Source organism: Myotis davidii, unplaced genomic scaffold, assembly GCF_000327345.1.
Source record: "Myotis davidii unplaced genomic scaffold, ASM32734v1 scaffold323, whole genome shotgun sequence".
NCBI classification, from domain to species: domain Eukaryota; kingdom Metazoa; phylum Chordata; class Mammalia; order Chiroptera; family Vespertilionidae; genus Myotis; species Myotis davidii.
In genome coordinates, this window is record NW_006295491.1 from 5,810,457 (window position 1) to 5,818,758 (window position 8,302).

The following is an 8,302-nucleotide window of genomic DNA, read 5'->3' on the forward strand; positions in this document are numbered from 1 at the left end:
CTGCTGGGCGCCCCCACTGTGTCCTAGTTCTGCTCAGTGGCCCCAGCGTCTGAGCCCTTATACTATCTACTCCCTTTGTCCCTTAATCCTAGGGTGCTTGTGAATCTCTGAGTCATGTCACCACCACCCCTGTTTGGCTTCTTACCATCACCTGTAATATCTTGTATTAAATTCTCCACTGGAAATGCCTAGAGTGATTCCTGTTTTCCTGGCTGGGCCCCAATGGATGCATGCCAGCCACATAACTTTGAGGCCTCTCTAGTTTTTATATATAAATGAAGCAAAAGGAAGAATCTGCTTGAAAGATAAAGGATGACAAGACGATGTCCTAAGGAGACCAGCACTGCTTGAACAGCTCAGAAGTTGAGGATCATGTTTATAATAGAATTATTATTTTTTCCAGTTTTAATGAGATATAATTGACATACAACATTGTACTAGTTTTAGGTTCACAACATAATGATCTATATATATAGTATGAAAGGATTATCACAATAAGTTTAGTAACCATCCATCCTCCATAGCTACAATTTTTCTTTCTTGCTGTAAGGATTGTTTTTTGTTTTTTACAAAATCTTCCTAAGATAAGTTTTGACCTTTATTTGGGCAAGTTAGATAATCTGAAATCAGACCTTATGTCTTTGAAATAAGTATAAAAATGTTGAAATGACCTATAGAACTGAAATACAAGTTGCAGCCAAGGCAATAGACTGAACTCTTGTCATTTTCTTAGCTCTTTTATAGATGTCTGAAGTTTTAATTAGATATTCATCTGTCATTTGTGCTTTAGTCTGGTTATCCCCAGAGATGATGCTTATGTGTATTTCAAGAGAACTGTGAAAAGGCCCATATAAATATTACTGTATTTGACAATTACTTTAGAGATGTCAGGAAAGTACTATTTGATATTGTACAGTTGGTAATCCTCAGTATATGAACTCTTCAAAAGGCTTGTATATTTTTCAAAACTTATTATCATAACACCTAATGTAATACAACATAATATATCATTATTATATTACTAGAGGCCCGGTGCACGACATTCGTGCATGTCAGTGTGCATCATAGGGACCAGTAGTTCCGCCGTCAGGTTGATTTGTATATTAGCCTTTTATTATATAGGATTATAATGCTTAATATAGTATAATGCAGTAATCATTAAATATAGCAGATAAAATAATTATAGAAACAGACTTTTGTTAGAGTTTGGCACCATCTTCTCTCAACGCTGCTGTATAGCTTTCATTTTTAATAACATTTGTGATTATTCAACAAATGAATCAACTTATATAACATGTTATTTTTGTTAATAAGAAGGAAACCTAAGGGCAATGTTCTTCTAATTTCAAGTTGTACATTTTTTATAAACAGCACTCATACTATCATACAGGAGCCTGGAAATTAAAATTTTTCAACTTAAATTTAACTTAGATGTGCACCCAAACGATATGGCTTAGCACCAGAATCTTGGAGAGTCATCCGTTTCTTATGTGACTAGAAACACGGTAGTAAAGCAGCTAATTGAAATTCTAGCTGTTTTTACCAAACATTCAAGGAAGAACTAACACCCAGCCTCCTCAAATTATTTCAAAAAATTTCAAGAGAAAGGAACACTTCCAAGCTTTTTAAAAAAATATATTTTATTGATTTTTTACAGAGAGGAAGGGAGAGAGATAGAGAGCTAGAAACATCGATGAGAGAGAAACATCGATCAGCTGCCTCCTGCACATCTCCTATTAGGGATGTGCCCGCAACCCAGGTACATGCCCTTGACCGGAATCGAACCTGGGACCTTTCAGTCCGCAGGCCGACGCTCTATCCACTGAGCCAAACCGGTTTCGGCTCCCATGGTATTTTTAAAAGAATCCAGGCGTGAGTACATTTTACCTGGTGTCTATAGAACATAAGCCCATTGTCGTTAATATTTCTCTCCTGATTTTGTTTTTGAATGTGATTTCCTTTTATATCTCTTGTTCTGGTTTCTTTAGAAATGCTGCATCAATGAGCTCATTTAGATCAGACAGGTGTGTCCCTCTTAAGGAAGCCAATGCACAAAACGAGGTGTTCACAGGCAAGAACTTCTGTAGCTTTACTTCTCTTGTTTAATGAGACGCTATAAAAGTTGCTTTTGTATTTTTTTACATATTTTCTATGTGTGAACTTTTTCACCTCTTATGAATTTTATGTTTTATAAATGTCTTCACAATTTTACTGCTATTTTAAATTTTAACTTTCAAAATACTATAATTTACTCTAGTCAACAGATCCCAAATGACCAACCTTCTGAATCTCAAAGTCCTAAACATGTTAGTGGCCATATTCAGCTGCAGAATTAGGGTCCTGATGCATTTTTGGTTAATCTCACTAATTCAAACCATCAGATTTTCTCTATCATCCTGTATTTCAAGTAAAACCCACATTTTTTTTTAATTTTAAAATTAAGAAACTATAACATTAAGAATTAATTAACTATAAGGATAACCAAAGTCACAGCAAAATCGTGTGTGCTCTTCCATCAGTATGACACATAGGGTTTCCCATGTCTCATGTTGTGTTTTAGACTGCCTATACTGAAGTTGTAGCAAGTTCTTCCTCTGAACATGCTCATTGCACTCCCTCTAGTGATACACCCATGTATAAACATTGTTTCTGTGTGTGAGAGATGGAATTTCCCCAGAGGCCCACAAAACATTTAATGAAGTGTGAAGCACAAACATTTCATTACAACATATTGTGTACTTTTGCCTTTAATAACTACATTCCTCATCCAGGAAGTCTCCATAGCTTTCAGAAATGAATTACTGTAGCATTATTTCCCCCAGAATATAGTTTTTTCATGACAGAAACAGCACTTTCCTAAACTATTGTATTTATTAGCAACCTGTTGCCCTTCGACACTAGTGCTATTTTCATCGACCCTGGTCGAGTGTGTATCATTTAAACTTCCTTTAAAAAATATTAAAATAGTTTTATGTTATTGGATTCTTTTTTCTTCACCATACAAAACCACCACTGAAAACGATGCAAAGAAAGGGAAAGTGTGCAGTCGTTGAACATTACATTTAGTGGAGAATTACATTCTGAACTGCAAAAGTACAAGCATTTAATGGTGAAGTTTAGAGGGAGTAGGGAGATCTTTCCCTCGACTGAGCACAAAGGAGGCAGATTAGCTCTGAGCTCCTGCATTTTATTACTTCCCACTTCGGTTCACTCCAGAAAAACTCTCCATCTTTGCCTTCCTTCCCTTCCTCCATAAGGCAGCCCCCTATTGGCTCTTCTATACACATCAGAAAGTTGAGAAGCAACTTGTCCTACTGACTCTGAACTTGTGCCAGTTAACAGAAGTCAATAGTTGTCCAGTATCATAGCTCCAAATGGACACTTAAAAATAAGCTTAAATGTTTACAGCATGTGTGTACCTCTGTACAGTATCCCAGACACCAGCTTTCTCACAAAAGTAAAGCAACAAAATAGACCATACAAACACCTGTGGCAGGTGGTCCTTTGTAATTGGTGTGTTCTTTTTTAAACTGATTTTAGAGTTTTAGAGTGAGGAAAGGAGAGAGAGAGGAGAGAGAGAGAGAGAACATTGATCAGTTGTCTCAGGTATGTGCCCTAACTGCAATCAAACCCTCCAACCTGCCACCTTTTGGTGTACAGATCAATGCTCCAACCAACTGAGCCACACTAGCCAGGGCATAATGGGTATATTCTTAATTTGAAATTACATACAGCTCCTGAGATGAAGTGGGTCACATAATGTTATCTTATTGCTCTATTTTCCCTGCAATCATAGCTGCATCTCATGGCTTCATGATTATTGGTTTCTATTGGTAGTGTGTTCAGTCAGAGTTATGGGAAAATTAACAAGAAAACTATAGAGATGCTGTAGTAGAGAGTTTTAAATGGTTTGTTTGGGTAATGGGGTGATTGTGCAAGCAGATATGAAGCTAGCTTCCTTTTTCCCAGAATCTTCAGAGCTTGGAGAAATAGCTAGCCTTTCTCTTCCTTCTCTAACAAAGAAATATTTCATTGAACAAACGTATATTTTTATGTGTTTTTAAAAAATAACTGTTTTCATTAAATTGGGACTTCTTTATCCGCCATTATTTCCATTAGATGTGATGCCAGAAGCTGCTTTAGAGTCCCTTAATAATTCTGGCGTTTGAGTGATAGTCTGTCACTAACTCATTAGAGAAGGCAGAAGGAACTAAAGCTTATTGTTGGCCATGGAGTTGGGGATGACAATAGCCAACAGCCAATATTATAAATACATGAAATACTTTGCCTTGGTCAATGATGGCCTTCATGGTTTTATCAGTGAAATAAATTATCTAAATATTTAACATTGCTGATTTGAATTCACTTTTTAATTATCAATATTGTATGTCTAAATGATCATTAATACAAAACACCCTTTATTTTAGTTCTTATATTCTTTTCTGTTAACATTCTGTTAAGAATGTTATCAAAATCTGTGTCCCTAACCTGTGGATGAAGTTAAATTGGCACTTGGTAAGGTACTCTTAGATAAATTTTGATTAAAAGAAATAAAAGTTATTTCAGTAATTTATGAAATCTATGAGGTATACATACCAAGGTTTAATTCTTGGTCTATAAAGTTCCTGAAAAAAGACACACACAATATTTTTGGAAGGAAAATGAACAAATGGCTACTTTCCGTGCAGTATCATTTTTCATCAGTGGTGAGAGAAAGAGGAGACCGTTTGTGGTGAGGACCTGTTTCTCTGCCACTTGCTTTTTCTTCATAGTTTTTGGTAAACTAAGTAACTTATTTGAAAGGGTGGTAGTTGGTGATTTAAATGAAAGAATTCTTAAAAAGAAACATCAAGGTTCTTAGTGACTCCAGTTCTCCTTTCTTAACTCCTTGTTGCCCTTTTTTTTGCATACTGTATATGTAATCTACATTTACTCATTCATTTATTCATTTGACACATGGTCATTGAGCACTGCCTTTGGGCACGTGGGAAATACAAAGATGAACAGACAGGAGTTATGCTTGTCAGTATGCCCACTAAATATGGCAACTGCTTCACATTGGGTCAGTCCTCTCGGACCTATTTTTATCACTCCTTTCTGGATGATAGAGGTTGGATACCTAAGAAATAAAAGTTCTCAGATTCCCTTATAGCTAGTATTCCACATGGGCACTTGGTCTCACCGAACAAATGCACCCACATAAGACTTTGAAAATGGCCCTAACAGGTTTGGCTCAGTGGATAGAGCGTCGGCCTGCTGACCAAAGGGTCCCAGGTTCGATTCAGGTCAAGGGCACGTACCTTGGTTGCGGGCACATCCCCAGTAGGGGGTGTGCAGGAGGCAGCTGATTGATGTTTCTCTCTCATTGATGTTTCTAACTCTATATCCCTCTACCTTCCTCTCTGTAAAAAATCAATAAAATATATTTTTTAAAAAGACTTTGAAAATGGAAGTGAGCAACTTGAGCTTGGGGTCATGTGTGGGACGATTGACTGTTTTGGTGGAAGCATTTGGTTTCACCAAGGCAACTGAGATTGTATACTCTCTCTTCTATCCCTGGTGTTGTAGGTACCATGAACTGAGAGGAGGCAGTAGAAATGGAATTTCTATGTACACAAGGGAATTGTTTGCGTACAGTTACTTTGATTGCATTGTTTCTGGATGTGAAACAGCCTCCCAGTAGTTCTATAAGCTATGTAATAACCTGTAATAAATCCCATCCTGTGTGAGCTAGATGGGGTGGGCTGTGTTGTCTGTGTCAAAGTACCCCGGCCTTTATGCTACACAGTTGGTGGATATCCTGGGCATAAATTACTTTAGTATCAAGTAAACAGTAATTACTGCTATAGAAAGGTAAAGATAAACTTGTTCAGAAAGAGCTGTTGATACTTGAGAAAGGCTTTGGAAGATGGACAAAGCAAACTTCTGGAATGGGAAAAAGGGCACACCAAGTTCAGGAAGAAGAGTAAGAGGTAAGAAAGGGAGCAGGGCTGGAACATAGAAGCATAATAAGCAATAATGAGATATAATCAGATATAGTGTTAGAAAGATAAATAGGAAATAATGAGACACTGAAATTTTTTGTGTAGGATGGAAAAGATTTACTGATTGACTTGTTCATTTAACAAGTGTTTCTTGAGACTCTATGCTGTGCCAGGCATTGTGCCAGACAGGACTCTACCTCATTATGATTAATTTAGTAGCAAAGTAAAGAATAACTTTCAGTGATGAGAGCACTGACGACAGGGAGCCAAGAGGCTTTTACCTTAGTCTAATGAGAGATAATGAGCAGTGGCAATAGGAATAGAGTTACTTTCTACTGTCGGCTTCTTTACTTGCCCATTTTAATTGCATGGCACAACTTTTTATTTTGCTGTATTAGTTTAAAATTCTGATGTATATATTTACACATACATAATGAGTTATGGTTTACTTATTATTTCATGTATGTATGGTATGGCACCTCCCATGAGATTGCAATTGCCCAATGAGTAAATGACTGATATTTTAGGCAAGTAACAGGCACCTAATAGAAATCCCCAAACCTACATAAGATTTGCAAAAATTATCAGAGAACTCCATGAGCCTACAAAACCATATCGAAGCCAGGTGTTAGCAAAGGTCATCCAGGCTTTTGTGGTTCAAGAAAAATTGGTTTAAACCCCCATTTCACCTATAGAGGAAACTTAGCATCCAGGAGAACTTTAGAGTGTCCTCGTGGGACAGGTTTGGGGTGGGTGAGGAAAGGTAGGATTATGCAGGTCTCCTCTGGTCCCAGGTTCCTGGCTCATCTATTTATTCCAGTTGTGCCCTTTTGTTCCATGATGAGCTACACCGTGACTCTTTCACTCTTTTCACTCTTTCACTAGAATACCAATACCAGCCTTGGTATAGAACAGACTTTTACTGATGAGTTAGAGTCACACAGAGAGTGTATATTAAGGCAGGCAAGTTTCTTGCAATTGGTTTTCAGGAAGTCCTGCTCCTAATAGTCTTTTTGAGCACCCAACCCGTCAATCTCTCTCTAGTCATTTCTCTGTCAGGTCAATCTTTCCAACATACTGGTTTTTCTTTTGTTTTGTTTTGCTCTTCTTTCTCTCTGTTTATTCCCATCCCTAGTTCTCATTAATTTTATAAATGGAACAATCCAATCATTCATAGTTTCCTACTGTCTTCTCCGGGCCAACCTCCTGGTTCAAGTTTGGATCCCACTTCCTCACCCAAAGCCATCTTCTATTATGGAATTTTCCTAAACAAAAGGGGCACTCCTGTGTTATCAAATAATATGTATGTATTCTGCTATACACATAGTAGCAAAAATATGTTTCTGGGGAGATTCCTCTGTGAGAGGAGGACTTACATTCTCATCAGGACACAGGAAGTAAAACTGGCAAAATAAATTGATGCCAATTTATGAAAAATTGTATATATGGAATTAAAATTTCAATTTTTAAACTGTGTTAAATTCTTAATTCAGTTCCCCATTGAATAAAGGAGTGATATTTAAACAACTTTTTAAAAACATATTTAAAACTGTAAGGAGCAAACTTAATTTACTAGTCAATTCTACCGGGGCAACATTGGAATACCACTTTTTAAAGAGTTGTTGTGCTCCATAAAATGTAAATTTATTTCAACGCCTTTGGAAGTTTAAGTTCCATATATTTTTCTATGGATCAATCAAAACTTTTGAAAAACTACATGTATAGTTTTTGTATATAGCAATTAAAATAAATTACTATATTTGCAGCCAATAAAAATAATACTGTAGAAGAATATACAATGACATAGATAGATTTCAAGATTTATTATGTAGAGAAAGGTTTACAAAATACTATGAATCCACTTATATAGAATATACACATTTATACATATATGTATATACGTATATGTTAGGGTATATATATTTATACTTATAGTGTATAGATGGAATATATATAAGATGGTTACAAAAGCCTTATTCTCTTGCCCATTTGTGAGCCAGAGATAGATTGGCTGCTGTGAAGTCACAATGCAGTGAACAGAGGCGTCAGAAGCTTCCAAAGCCTGGGGAAGCGTTCAGTTACGCCAGAGAAGCTCTTTGCTCTGCCCGATGAGTCTCGTGTGGTGGGTTCACACTGATACCCCACAAAGCCTGGAAGGAGAGCATCATTCTGTGCAGAAAGTGCAAGCCTTCTCCCACCCTCTCATTGGCTTCCAAATATCCTGCTCTGCCTTGGAAACAAACAACCCTCAGGCATGTTTCCTATTTGGGGTTAAACTCAGTCTGTCAGTTGTTGATGGCATGTGGCCCATCTCAGTT